At 45.4% G+C, this 14,688-nt stretch overlaps 1 protein-coding gene across 3 annotated transcripts in view; it reads left to right on the top strand.

Annotated features, from left to right (window-relative positions):
• The window catches only part of LOC138566579 (zinc finger protein 345-like), a 187,046-nt gene that overhangs the window by 166,302 nt on the left and 6,056 nt on the right, over window positions 1–14,688 (top strand). The gene's annotated exons all lie outside the window — the stretch shown is intronic.

Here is a 14,688-nt window from a genome sequence, read left to right as displayed (position 1 = left end):
ATATAACTAGTTTCAGCTACTCCCGTAGGAATATGGGTCTATTTACGGATTAACTAGTAGGAATTAGTTGCTTAATGGGAAGAGCCAGGGCGAGCATTGGAGAGTAGGACGAGTACCATTTGCATGTTACTCGTCCTAGCTGCTGAGTATGGTGATGTTAGAAACTGTTGTGATGTGCTTGGTCGGTCTGATGTGGTTTGTCATGTGATTTATGATGTCACCAGAGTGCCTGTGGAATGTTGATGAATGCTGAGTGGGAGAATGCTGTGATGAGAGTTCCATGTTGTGTCAGTTGAGCCCTCCCTCCCTGGGTGATGGGTGCCGGTGTTTCTTTCTCCCTTTGTCTCTGTCTTAAGTCTTAATCCTGTAACTGTAACTGGATCATAAGAACTGAAGTAAACTTAAGAAGTAACCATAAAGCTGCCTGGACTGAGCTTTATAACAGAAACTTTATTTGTCTTTTACTGCAAACACTTTACAGTAAATGGAAAATTCAAATTTCACAGTGAATGTTTGACTGCATTGCAGCAAATATGCGACATGCACCTTTATGCAAAAAGAGCACTGGTAAATATTTTGTCACCAGGCAAGTGCATTTCTCTTAGAGTATATACATGAAAGAACTTGCCCTGCAGATTCAGTGGGAATTTGCTAGGCCTGAGGCCATAACACTCGTAACAGAGAATGGCAGGACTGGCTGCTAATTATGCAACTATGCACTCAAAAGGGATGGGGATTATACAAAAGATCTCGACGACCATAGTATAGCAGATCTTATCCCTTTGAGGAGCACTGCTGACAAGATTAGCTTGGGAAAGATGGGAATGGCAGCTTTTCTGATATAATTCCCAGGTTAATGGACCACCCCTGGTTGTAAATTATATATTTTTTTCCCACTTAGAATTATAATCTCACCCATAGAACATTTAGGAATTTGAATAAGATTATGCCTTGTTTTTTTAATTTATATTTTTATTTTGTATCTTTTTCATGGCCTTAAATAGATTTGTTGGCTGGGCATGCTATTTTTAGTTTGGATTATTAGGTGGCGCTGAAAACGCTATCTTTAAGCCAAAACTATTGTCCTTAAAATAAGAGCTTCAAATATGGACTTTGAATGAGGGTCTGTAATGCTTTTCAATGGAGATGACATTTGAGGAGAGATGTGTATTTGGTGTTTGACTATGGATCCTCCTCCGATTCACTGCAGCTAGACATGCTAATCCCTATGGCTAATCCCACCCATTCCTTCCCATCTTGGAAATCTTTGAGCTCTGAGCTCTTCCATGGAGGCAGCCATCTTAGATGACTGTCTCTAAGGAAGCTCCCTGGAAACAAGCCAAAACTAATGACCATCTTGGAATGGTAAAGATGGCATTCATCCGACTTTTTTTACACTGAGAATACTTTCGACAGCAGTAATCATTTCTGTCCCTTCTGCGTTTCATTTCCTTGTTTTTATACTATCCTTTAGCGTAGTAAGCCTTTTGTCGCTATGGGAATACTAGTTGGTCAGTCTTCTAATAAGTCTCTCTTCCATGCTCTGCATCTTAGTCCTTCGTACTGGATGAGAATCCCCTTCATGTAGTTCTCAGTGCTGTGCGCCAAGCTGGAAGCGCCCCACAATGCCTAGTGACTGTGCTAATGCAGAGGAATGGTCTACTAAAGACAGGACATACTGTTGGTCGTGCTTGAAAGAGTTACACCTGCCTTGGCAGACACAGCACTCACTCTATTGTATTGCTTCGCTTACGACTCTGCTTTGTAGGGCTTGTGGCATCCTGTTGTAGAATGACGGCGTCTGACATGTTTGCATCACCTGTAAAAAAACGAAAGCCATTTCCTGCGACAGGTTCCAAAAATAATTTGTCTATTGCCGCAGTCTTTGTGGTGTGGCAGTAAAGTAAATGGGGTCAAAATATATGCAAGGAGGGGCCGCTTAAAAGATTGTCAAAATTGACTATAATTCACTTTAGAATTTATTTAGCTCTTTATCGCATAATGAAGCTCTTAGGATTTCAACAACCAAATTCCAGGAATGTGCATTTGATACAGAAATGTGCATTTGGTGCCACTGTGTCGTTAGAACTGGTATTCCTGAATGCCAAAAGTATCAAGGACGCGCTTGAAATTTAGGTTACTATAATTATATTAGTTTGGTCTTTAAGACGAAACTATTGCATTAAATGACAGCTAGGGAGGAATGGCATATATGGAGGAACACACGGCCTGTGGGTTTTTTGGTTCTGTGCCCACCCATTAACTGCCCATGGCCATGCTAACCCTTATGGCCATTCTGATACAGTTCTTGCCCAAAACACCACCTCCTCACAGGATCTCTTTGAGCTCCCTTTAATCAATCCTTACCGTTAACATTTGGCACTCAAAGTGCCTGGCAGTGTTTTCCAAAGCAGTCTTCCGAGAGTTGATGCCTATATTGGAGTTGTAAACCTGCTACTCGTGGAATAAAAATGTCTTACCAGGTCTGCTTCAGTCACGCGATTTATAAGCACTCTGCATGTCCTTCACTGAAGGTGTTAAAAACGAGCATTGGCAAAGCCAACAGTTTTGGCTTGTTTTTTTTTCCTTCTTACTACTGTTGTATCAGAGTAGCCTGTGGTTTGGGTACATTCCAGGTTGCCTCCTGGCTCGTGCCATTTTACTGCATGTTATGTTATTTGGCATTTATATAGCGCCTTATATACCATTTGTATGGTCTGAAGGCGCTGGTAGGTTGAACACCCTTGGGAACCGAAGTTCAGATCAGTAGAGAGAGTCAAAAGGTGCGTGTGAGCACCAGGTATGTGTGCAGCTCGTGCAGTATTCGTGTAAGAGCTGCTTCTTAGCGGTAGGTGTGGTGGTTGAGAGATCAGGAGTATGTGTTCGTTCTGGCAGGATTTATCCAGAGCGGATGTGGCTGCGTTAGGCCTGAGGAGAATGCCTGGCTGGGGGGTGTGTAACCAGCAGTGTTTACTTAGAGTGATGTGGAGTGAGCGGCGGATGTTGGTATGAGAACAGTTATACCGAATGGTGTCATAGTATCCCTGTGTTCTATTTGAGTGGTGATGTAAAGGAGAGAATAAGCGTGGTGGTGTGATATGATGGGTTATATGCTCTTTCAAACGTTCTCTGCATTCCAAACCATACTATATAAGTCACACAATTCTAAAGCTATTGGGCACACTTCTAAATGCAACTTTCACAGAGAGTCTATTGGGTACACTTTTAAATGCAACTTTCACAGAGAGTCTATCGGGCACACTTCTAAATGCAACTTTCAGAGAACATTGCTTCTGTCCCTGCCCTTGCCACACTTACCTTGTTGTTGTCTTCTTGCTTCTCCTGCTGATACCTGCAGATACGACCTGGCGCCGCCTCTGTACAAGCTGCCCTTTGCCTTGGGCCCTTAGCCGCTGGGCTGCCGGGCAGGGGCTGCCCTTGAGAAGTCAGTTAAGACTAGTGCAGCCAGCCAATCAGGAACGCCAGCAGAATACTACAGAAAGCTTCTGAACCTATCACTAGCAACAGGAACTGTACCAAGGACCTTCAAATCAGTATATATCAAACCACTTCTGAAAAACACAAGTGGCGACGTAGAAGACCTCTCCAAATACAGGCCAATTTCAAACATTCCTTACCCGGCAAAACTCCTGGAAACATACGTATGTAAACTAACCCAAGAACACGTAGAAAAACACCACCTGCTAGACCAAGCTCAAGTCGGTTTCGGACCCGCAAGAGGAACGTAAACAGCACTATCCACCTGGGACGACCTAAAATCTAACGCAGACTCAAACACAACCTCATCCTTTATTCTACTCGACCTATCTGCAGCCTTCGACACAGTTAGTCATGACACCCTAACCACAAGACATAGGCATAACAGACACAGCTCTACTCGGAACTAAATCATTCCTATCAGACAGAACAGAAACCGTATGGATTAAACCCTTCAAATCTACTCCACGAGTTAACGACTGTGGAGTGCCACAAGGATCCGCACTATCATCACTGTACTTCATCATCTACCAGACTCCGGTTATCAGAATCTTCAAAAAATACAACATTACATGCCACAACTACGCAGATGATACTCAAATCATTTACAGAATCAAAGACACCCAAGCCGATCACTCAACCCTAACCAAGTGTCTAAAAGAAGTCTTCAACTGGATGAAGGCCAACAACCTGAAACTTAACCCGGGAAAGACAGAAATCATGATCATATCCAAAGACCAAGAGTACAAATGGACAGTCTGATGGACAACACCCTAAACCTAGAACCACAAATAAATGCAACAGTCAAATGTTTTTTCCTCCTCCACATGGCAAGAAGAATCCTACCTTTCCTCTCCTTCATGCAGAAAACTCACTATCGTCGCCCTCATCATGTCAAAAATCGACTATGCAACCAGCCTCTACCTCAGAATACCTCCTGAAGAAACTACAACGGATCCAAAATACAGCAGCCAGACTACTCCTCAAACTATCAAGAAGAGAACACATCACTCCTGCCCTAAAAACACTACACTGGCTCCCAGCAGAACATTGCATCACCTTCAAAACAATGTGCATAACGCACAGGGCAATCGATGGACAAGGAGCAGAATTCCTACAAAAGAAAATAACAATCTAAAAGCCAACAAGACTCCTCAGGTCAAGCAACGAAATCCGCCTGGAACCAAAACCATACCTCAAGAAAAAACTAGGAGTCACCTCCTACCACTTAGCTGCAAAAACCTGGAACAACATCCCAAAAGAAATAACACCAAAGATCACCTAAAATTTAGGTAATTACTAAAAACCTGGCTCTTCAACACCACAGACTCAACCTGAAAACCAAAACAACAGAAAGGAAAAGGGATGACTAAACTGGAGCGAACACAGACCACTCCCAGAACAGACTGGGAAGCTCCCACGGCACCTGGACGGGTGACGCTGAGTAGAGCGGAACACAGGCGACACCCATGGAGATGGAGTCAACAACGACCCTAATCCCACCCAACATCCACACTCGCCCCTTAGTTGGCACCAGGTATCACAATGGTGTGGAATTGTCAGGATATTGGCAATCGCCGCACTAGCTAAGTTGTGGACATTGGCAGGTACACTGGCCGTATGAGTGGGAAAGGTAGATGGGTAGGGCGGCGATGGAGGCTGGTAAAGGAGGGGCCAGATGTGAAAGGGATCTTAGTAGGTGCACGGACCGTATGAGTGGGAAAGGAAGACGGGTAGGGCTGCGATGGAGGCTGGTGAAGGAGGGGCCAGATGTGAAAACGACCTTGAGGCCAGTTGGGCCCAGAGCAGGACAGGCGCAGAGGTGCTCCTGAACCCCGTCTGGGTAGATTACACAAACCCAGCGCCTCAATCCAGGATAGAGATGCCAACTAACCAATTGCACTAACAATTTCCCCCTCTGCATACACCTCTCAAACTCTAACCAAACACATCCACAAACCTACAGCACAACAAACCGCACAAACTTCACTACATGGCAACAACAAAACAAAAACACACATGGACTTGCACAACAGCACACAATGACTACTGGGCGCAAACACCCAAGGCCCAGCCAACGGACCCACCGGGCTGAGGCCGCCAACATCACATCACTGCTCTCTTGCACTTTTCCAGCTTTCTCCCACTAACCCCCCTTCCGTTCCCTTTTCAAAGCCGCCAGAGTGCCAGGGGACCACTCCGATGATGATAGTGCGCGGTACAAATGTCCATTAACATTGGCCTGGCAAGTTGGACTGTGCGGATGTGGGAACGAAGCACGTGGCGGGTGGGAAGGGGGGGCTTGTAGGCAGAAGATGGAGAGGGCTTCAAGGCTATTTTGCAACACGTTAAAAGAAGGCATTTATACACTTCATTGATATTTTATTTCTATCGCGCTCATACACAAGTGTTTCAGAGCGAGGCTAGGGAGGGGAACAGGGGAGAACAAAACAGCGATCTTACTAGGCCCAGTGACATTGAGAATGTGCATGGGAGAGGGCGGGGGAAAGTGCATGGAAGGGGGGGAGAAGTGTAAAGTGCGAAGCAAAGGAGAAACAGATAAATAATACATAAATAATAAAGGCATCAAACCGTGGTAGTGCAGCCTGCAATTTGCAGGTGCTAGGTTTAAGGCAGCAGACAGGGTAGGTGTGCTAAGTGCAGGAAGAAAAAGGGGGGCGCCTGTATGGGTACAGATACAGACCCCAGTGCAAGGGGTGGCCCGGAGACAGTGCAGGAGGGTGGCAGGGTGAGTAGGTACCTGGGCCGGAGGACAGAGGGTGGCCAAGTGCATGGTGCCAAGAGAGAACAGATCAGCAGGGGAGAGGGGGAGCGAAGGCAGAAGAAGAGGAAGGTCTTGAGGTGCTTCCGGAACCCGGAGATGGTTCTCCTCAAGTTTTAGAGTGGCAGGGAGGCTGTTCCAGAGGGAGGCCCCAGCCGTAGACCAATCTACCCCCAGTTTGTTTCTTTGAAAAACGACTGACCCTGAGGGAGTTAGAGGAGCGAAGAGCTCGAGAGAGGAGGTATTTGCAGAGGGATAGCTGAAGGTATTTGGGACCCAGGCCCCGGAAAGCCTTGCGAATGATGCAGAGGGTTTTGAATTTAATCCTTGCATCCACTCGGAGCCAATGGAGAGATTTCAGAGCTGGAGAGATGCGATCCCAGGGCTTGAGGCCAAGGACAAGTCTTGCAGTCCTGTTCTGGATTAGTCGCAGAGGGCGGAGAGTAGAGGCAGGTAGATTTAGAAAGAGGCTGTTACAGTAGTCTAACCTAGAGAGAACCAGAGCTTGGGATACCATGAGCTTCTGGGGGGAAGGAGAGGAAAGGCAGAGTACCTCTGAGGAGGTGCAGTAGGACGTTTGACTTTTTTAGAGACCTCGGAGATGTGGGTGGAAAGGGTGGAGTCCAAGATGACCCTGAGGTTCTTAGCCTCGCAGGTGGGGGTAGGAGGAGGGCCAAGGGAAGCCGGCCAGAGAGTGAGGGGAAAGGATGGTGAAGGTGTGCCAATAAGGAGGATCTCCATCTTGCTGGCATTCAGACAACGATCATTGGCGGCACACCAATCTTGCATGGGAGTTAGGCAATCAGAGATGAGAGAGGGAGAGGAGGTGGGCGAGGGCAGCTTGAAAATGAGTTGTGTCGTCAGCGTAGCACTGGAAATCTGACCAGAAAATGGCGATGCAGTGGGCGAGAGTTCCCAAGTATTGGTTGAAAAGCCAGGGTGAGAGGCTAGACCCCTGGGGTAACGCCACAGGTAGAAAGGAAGATGGATGATAGGAAGGACCCAAGTTGGACCTGGGAGAGTCGATCAGAGAGGAAAGAGGTCAGCCAGGCCAGAGCCTGATCAGTGATGCCCAGGTTTTCACAGAGACAGTTGAGCAGGATGGTATGGTTGACCGTGTCAAAGGCAGAAGAGAGATCGAGGAGGATGAGGACAGAGGGAATGTTGGAGTCGAGGTTGGAGAGCAGATCTTCATGGATGTTCAGGAGAGCAGTTTCCGTGCTTCTGGCAGCTCTGAAGCCAGACTGGTGGTCATGGAGACAGCCAACGGAATTGGAATGAAGATTAAGCTGAGATGGCCAACTTTTCCAGATGTTTGCCCAGAAAGGAAGTAATGGAAATTGGGAGATAGTTAGCTGGACAGGAAGGATCAGCTGTGGGTTTCATGAGAAGAGGATGCACAAGGGAGTGCTTCAGAGTGGAGGTGGGGAAGGATCCTGAGGCAAAGGAGTGGTTGCAAAAATCAGCAAGGGCCGGAGCGAGGGTGTCAATCTGGTCCTTGATGGTTTTAGAGGAACTGGGATGAACCTGTTTTGACGAGGCTTTCATAGATCGGACTTGTCTAGTGACCTCATCAGGGGAGAAAAGAGGAAAGGACGAGAAGGATGGTGGGGCGGAGGGTAAAGGAGGGTCAGCAAGCACAGATGGAGAGGGGAGAGTAGAGGACGGGTGGTGGTGGAGAGGGTGGACAGGATGTCCTGGGTTTAGGAAATGAAGTGATAGGCAAGGGCATTGCTTGGGGTCCTTGGACCATGACAGTGCCATTTAGGTAGACGGACATTAGAGTTGAAGGAAGCCATGAGAACTTCCCAGCGAGTGCCTCCATTAATGAGCGAGGAGGAGATGGGACAGAGCACAGAGATCATATGAGGAGTCCAAAGATCTGGCGAAGGAACGACAGAGGATGTCGGTGATGGTCTGTCTGGAGGAAGCATTGGAGTAGGTGTCGGCGATAGGAAGACCAGGGTTAGAGGCCAAGATATCCTTTTTGAACTTCTTCCTACCAGACTTAGTGAGAAGGGAAGGATAGTCAATGGAGAAGCAGTTGGAAAAGATAGGAGAAACAGAAAGTGCCATAACGAAGGTCTACGTGAATACTTGAACAACCATTTCCAATCTAATGAAAACTGCACTTGTGTAGGACTGCTATGACTGAATAGGTCCCTCCCGAAAAACAAAGCTGTCAAAGGTGCTTCAGCAGAGCTGCTGGTTGCATTCTTCCCTCCGTTACCAATGTGTACGCTATGCTTTCATCACACATAGCATGCACGTTCTCACAGGTGGTCCATAGATTATCAAACCCAATCTTCAGTCTCTGGAGCTGCTCCTTCTTTGGCCTGGTGGATCCAATGCCACTAATCTTCTGTGATGAAAATGGACCATTCAAATTTCTGGCAGACAACCATGTACTCTAGTGGTTCCTACCTGCATGACATCCTTTAACTTGCATTCCTGTTCACATTGAAGATGCACGGGAAACGGGCTGATCTATTGTTTTGAAGATGAAAGCCCAAACTATTGACATTGTCAATGCTTGTTTGTTAGGTCCACTTCTGGGGTATTCACTGCTGTTTCGGAACCACTGAGCCAACTTGTGCTACGAGTCTGGGGCACAGCACACTCCAAAATTTCTGTCTCTTACCCCCACCGCCTTGTACTACTGCTGTCTACCTTGGAGAAGTGGCCCCATTAAATACAGCAGTGGATGTGATGGATGAAAGAGGAATCCAACGTGTGGATAGGGAATGTTTTTTTTAATCTGTATTTTAATTAATCGTCATATTGATTTGGGCTTTTGATAGGATTTTAGCTATTCTGTTTAATGTTTGTATGGACTGTAGTAGCTACTGGCTCAGCTTTTCTAACAGAAACATGAGTATATCCTTGAAGCTTAACTGTGTCATATTTAATATGGCTGTGCACATTGCTGATTGGCTGTATGCTTTGGATTTATAAAAATGATTAGGGAAAGAGTAGAATGCTAGGATTATATTCAAGCATAGTATTGGTAATATTAGGAAATGGATCTTGTTTAACATTATTATTTTGAATACTCCTCTTTGCAAGAGAAGTCTACATAAATGCTGTACCAAAGTATGAGGGCATTCTTTGTGTACCTATGTAATCAAAATAAAGAGGCACTATATTACAAGTGTAAATTCGTGGTGTTTTAGAGATGTGCTGTGTAGGGAAGTGCAATGTTTCTGAATGATCAGTTACACAGTTTAATACGAATAGATGTCTAGGATTTGTTGGGTCCACAAATCGTTTGCTAATAGTACTCATCACGTGTTTAGCGGTAAAGGACAGTGACTTGACACACTCACGAGCCTTGCCTCTGGTATAACACTGCTCTCTGCTACAAGACCTACCCCATTCTGACTGCCTCTGGGTTTGAGGTCCGACTCAGTCAAGCAAGGTATGGTGTCAATCGTATAAACTTCTTGTACTCTTCTTCTCTTAAGCTATGTGGCCTATGTGAAGGCATCATGAAGCAATACACAGACAACAGATTCAAAGTTCAAACAAAATTAGTTTATTAACTTAAATGTCCTGATGGTTGACGGCTTAACTTGCCCTATGCTAAGGTGGGATTTCCCTACCTAATGAAACTAAGGATAGTCTGAGTCAGTAAGTGCAATTTAAAAATATGTCCAAAACCTATACTTGACCTCACAACTAAAGCTAAACAATGTGTTTAGATGCCAGCAATAAAAGAAATGGTGTTCAAAATAAAGTTTGTAACTTCTTCCAGCTCTTGACTTGATTTCCATCACCCCTTCCCCAAGTTCAAGACAGTTCCACAAAGTCTTGGGATTCCCTTCCACAAGAAGACAACACAGTTCCAAAAAGGGGCCTTGTTGTTCCCTTCCTCAAGGCAAAAACAAATTTCATAAGGTCTCTTTGACTTTGCCACAATGTGTTCTTACATACAGTTCACTCTGTGGTGCTCTTTCCTTCGCCACATTTCTTTCACACACTTTCATAATATTCATTACTTGCTTTTCATTGTATTTCATAACATTCGTTCTTTGCTTTTCAATATATATTACATGTTCTTCACACAAACTTGCCTTCCATTCATAGGCTTATTAAAAGCTTTCCTTTAGTTTAGTATTCAATAGTTCTTATTTATCATCATTTCACTCACTGTATCTTGTTCGTATTGTTCACTATAACCCTTCTCTTTGGGTTCACTTTATCTTGCACATCTCATTTTGTTTATTCAGCAATTACGTTTGCCCTGTAATAGCCCCAGGAGCGCCCCGTTACGAGTGTTCCCTTTTGCTCACTCACCGGTCCCTTGCGGCTCCGCACCTATGTCTTCGTAATATTGCAAGCTCTGCTTGCATGCCAGTCTTCTTTCTGTAAATTGCCGGCAGCATCCGCTTGCCTCACGGAGGCTGCCGGTAGCTTGCGGTCACCAATAGGATTTCTTCCGTGCCTTTCAGCGGGCAGCCGGCGATGGAGGCTCCCACCACAGTGGCACTCTCACGGCAGGCCTGGGCCTCAGTCTCTCTGGGGCACTTGCTGACGTCATCGCCCCCAGACAGGACTCTCCTCGGCAGCCTCCTTCTCCATAGGATTTCTCCACTCTCAGGCCCAAAATACTCAGTCCACCTTTTCTCGTGCAGGTCTCCCCTGTCTGATTGTCAGCCCCACCTTTTATGCACCTGCAACCATTTAACAGGTTGCCGGTGTTAGTCCTCAAGCCCAATTGCCTGACCTAGTTGCTTGAGTTATCTGGACATGCCTGTTCCTCACAACAGTCTGCAGGCCTCTTACTCGTCTCAGTACCAGAATGGTGAAATTACATTTCAGTTCTTCCTCGTCTCAGTACTATAATTGTATGAATGAGGGGAAAGGAAGGGATGTGATTGGCAACAGCCTATAAAGGCAGGGGGGGGGAGGTAAGGTTGGTTCTCACAGGGAAAAGGGGGATACTATATCATCTGCGGACATCCTCTTCTTCACCCTCTTCCTAGTGTCCCTACATTGATAGTGTTTTCTAGTGTTATCCAGGGAATAGTGTAACAATATCCCATATAGGCTGCTGGGACTGAGGGTTAATCATGGAATGGAAATGGGGGGGTGGGGGAGGATACCGCGTCTCACCCAAGGACATCCCCCCTCTACCATTCCCCAAGTCTCCTCTACCCAGGTGATCCTCCCTTGCATCTCCACCCCCAGCATCGGCATCCAAGAGTGGGTGGCCCTTCCCTGGACACCTGAGCAGATGATGTTTGGGAGAAGGAAGTGAGGACGCCCTCACACCTCCCAAATGCACACACTCGCCCTGTGCGCTTTGGGTCACCACGCGTCTCACCTTTTTCGTGCCATCGCTCCTGTTTCTCTTCACCTTTTGAAGATCGCTTCCATCACCCTATAGAACTGGGCTAAAACAGATGGTTTACAAAGTTTATACAATAAGCATGCATTTAAACTGCCCCTGTGCTTCAGTATTTTTAATGCAAATGCATTATTTTACAAAGAGGTAAGCAAGCATTGTTTGTTCAGTAGCTTTTTCTGGGTTCAATAGCAGACACTTCACAAAAACAATGCTTGTCCGTCCACGTCTCACAAAGTTATTCTAATCAGTCATGATAATGTATCCCACTCACTCTCGTCAAGGTTCCCTGCTCCCACCCATCACGTAGGCACATTTTCCTTCATCTCTCTTTAATGGATTGCATTCTTCCGCAGATTCCTCATCAGATATCAATTCCAGCTTCTGAAAAATAAATTGCCGCCAGGGATCAGGGAGAAGGGACTAAATGTAGTCCCTTCTCCCTTTCCATGGTGGCAGTTGAAATGAATGGAACAGGGAGAAGGGACTACAGGTTGTCCCTTCTTCCTTTACATGGCAACAATGGTTGGCACCTGCGCAAAAAGCACGCCACAACGTTGGGGGGCTTATCTTGTTGTAAGGCTTATAAACGCACCAACCGGTGCAGTGTGCAGATGCCATTCTGAATATGCAGCGCCGGGTACTAATGGTAAGTAATTTCTCCTTCTGCTTTTGAAATAGTTAATTATCTCCTTCATATCTTGGCTTTCAGACCAATAGCCTTGCTTGGATGTCCTCCTTCCTGATCACTCCTTCTCCATTTCTTGCAACACGAGTATCTCATCCACCTCCTTCTGCCCTACCTTTTTTGTAGCAATCTAGAAAAGGTCTATTCTTTCATCCTCCCCCACTTCAGATTCTACACCGCCAGAGTTGTGGCCCACTTAGCCATAAGCTGAATTTGCCTATTGTGAATTGTTTTTAGAGCATTCTGCTCACATTGTACACTGTGCTTTTAGGCTCACTTAGCCATAAATTGAACTTGCCTATCGTGACCTACGTCTCACTTCTAAATATGCCAGGCCACAGTATCCTGTAATCCTCAAGTTACTAATCACCCTTCAACTCATCATTAGCTTAGTAGTCCACCACAATGTTACCCTCCTAGATGAGAATAGATCCCACCTACTCAACCCTCCTAGCATGGCGCCCAAGCCTAACAGCCTTGCCCTCTCCAACCAACAGGCCTCAGGAGACTACACTATGGTCCCTTGCACTACGTCAAATAGAAATCTTAAATTACGCTCCAGACTTCCCAAAATATACGAGCCTCTGACCAGATCTCTGTAATCTCAAACCCACCTCCCAAGTACTGCTGCTTGGCGTCTTTAACTTAGGCCTGAATGATCCCTCGGATAAACAGGCCCTACAAATAGTAAACTCCATCAATGCATTAACACAAAAAGTGAACGCTCCCACCCATATCAAGGGTAGAACCTTGGACTGGGTAGCCGACTACAACTGTATAGCTACTATTACCTCTATTTCTCCCCTATCCTGGACTGACCACTCCCTCGTTTCCTTGACGCTTTCCACTACCAGACCTATAGTCATAGCTCCTCAAGTAGCGCCACCCTGTCTAACCAGATTGAAAAAGAATATTACAGTGGACAGTGTGATCCCTAATATTCTACCCACCTTAAACTCTCTGCCAGATAACCTTGACCCAAGTACTTTGGTGCAGGAATATAATAAGATCATGCTCTCTACTCTGGACAAAGCCGCCCCTCTCAAACTGAGAGCTAGTAAAGCCAAAGCACACCTTAATAAGTGGTTCATTCCACAATTAAAGGACTTGCAACTATTAAAAAGAAAATGTGAAAACCGACTGGCGGCTCTGCCCTTCCAATGAGAACAAAAAGAAGCTAACGTCCACTGCATCACACTACAAAAAGGAAATTCCTATAATGAACTTATGGCCAATTCTAACTCTAGTATGAAAGAATTATTCACTATCCTAAGAGAACTAGAGTCCCCTATCTCCACACCTGATATCTGCATCAAAAACAAGAATTGGTGTTCAGAGATGCAACAAGCCCTAACTAATAAAATAAATACTCTTCAAACCAAAATAAAAAAATAAGAAAGATTCCCTGAATTTACCTCAACCAACTCGCTCTCCCCTTCCAAATACAAATATTTCTGATCCAAATAATACATTCTGCTTCACCAAAACACTGATACTTGAAGTGGAAAAAACCATCCTTTCTCTTAAACCGTCCGATTGTAAAGGAGATGTCTGCCCAGCACACATCATAAAAGAGGCTGCGAGAGACCTCTCCCCTTTCATCTCCAAACTGCTCAACGCCTCTTTTGCCTCTGGCACCATCCCAGTCATTCTCAAACAATCTTGGGTTCTCCCTCTTCTGAAGAAGCAAACTTTAGAGCCTCTTATCGCCACCAACTACCGCCCCATTACAACGGTACCATTTTTACTCAAAATTTTGGATAAAGTTGCATACCTGCAGATCCTAAAATACCTTGAACGGCACAAACTCCTAGGGGTCAGACAATCGGGATTCCGACCACTACATGGGACAGAAACCGCACTGATAGATCTGAAGACTCAGATCGATGAGCTGAGAGATAAAGGGAAGACAGCATTACTGCTGCTACTGGATCCAGTAGCAGCAGTAATGCTGTCTTCCCTTTATCTCTCAAGATGCCTACAGAGGACCTTATGGTCCACCAGATCACTCTTAATAATCGTTTTATCTCCCAGAAGGGATGTCCAGACACTTATTGTGATATGAGACCTATCCCTCAACCACCATCACCACTAGTTTGCATAACTGGATATATCTGTAAATACTATTTCTGAAGATGCATTTATGGTCTTTTAGGTGCTGTCTGCCTTCACTGTTCCAGCTCATTCACCTCCACCATCTAGTTAAGATATCCATTAATAAATCATGACTATGTAACGCATCCTGCAATGGCACTGATCTGAACATCAATGTACCCTTTGCACAGCGATTCTTGGCAAAAGCACTTTTTGCTTTAAAACAAATAAATGCAGATTAACTACAGACTATATTTGAGCATGACTTAATCTATGCCC

This window comes from Ambystoma mexicanum, chromosome 2p (genome assembly GCF_040938575.1).
Source record: "Ambystoma mexicanum isolate Mex_15411 chromosome 2p, UKY_AmexF1_1, whole genome shotgun sequence".
NCBI lineage: Eukaryota > Metazoa > Chordata > Amphibia > Caudata > Ambystomatidae > Ambystoma > Ambystoma mexicanum.
Note: the sequence above shows the minus strand (reverse complement) of the source record. Positions and strands in the feature narration are given on the sequence as shown.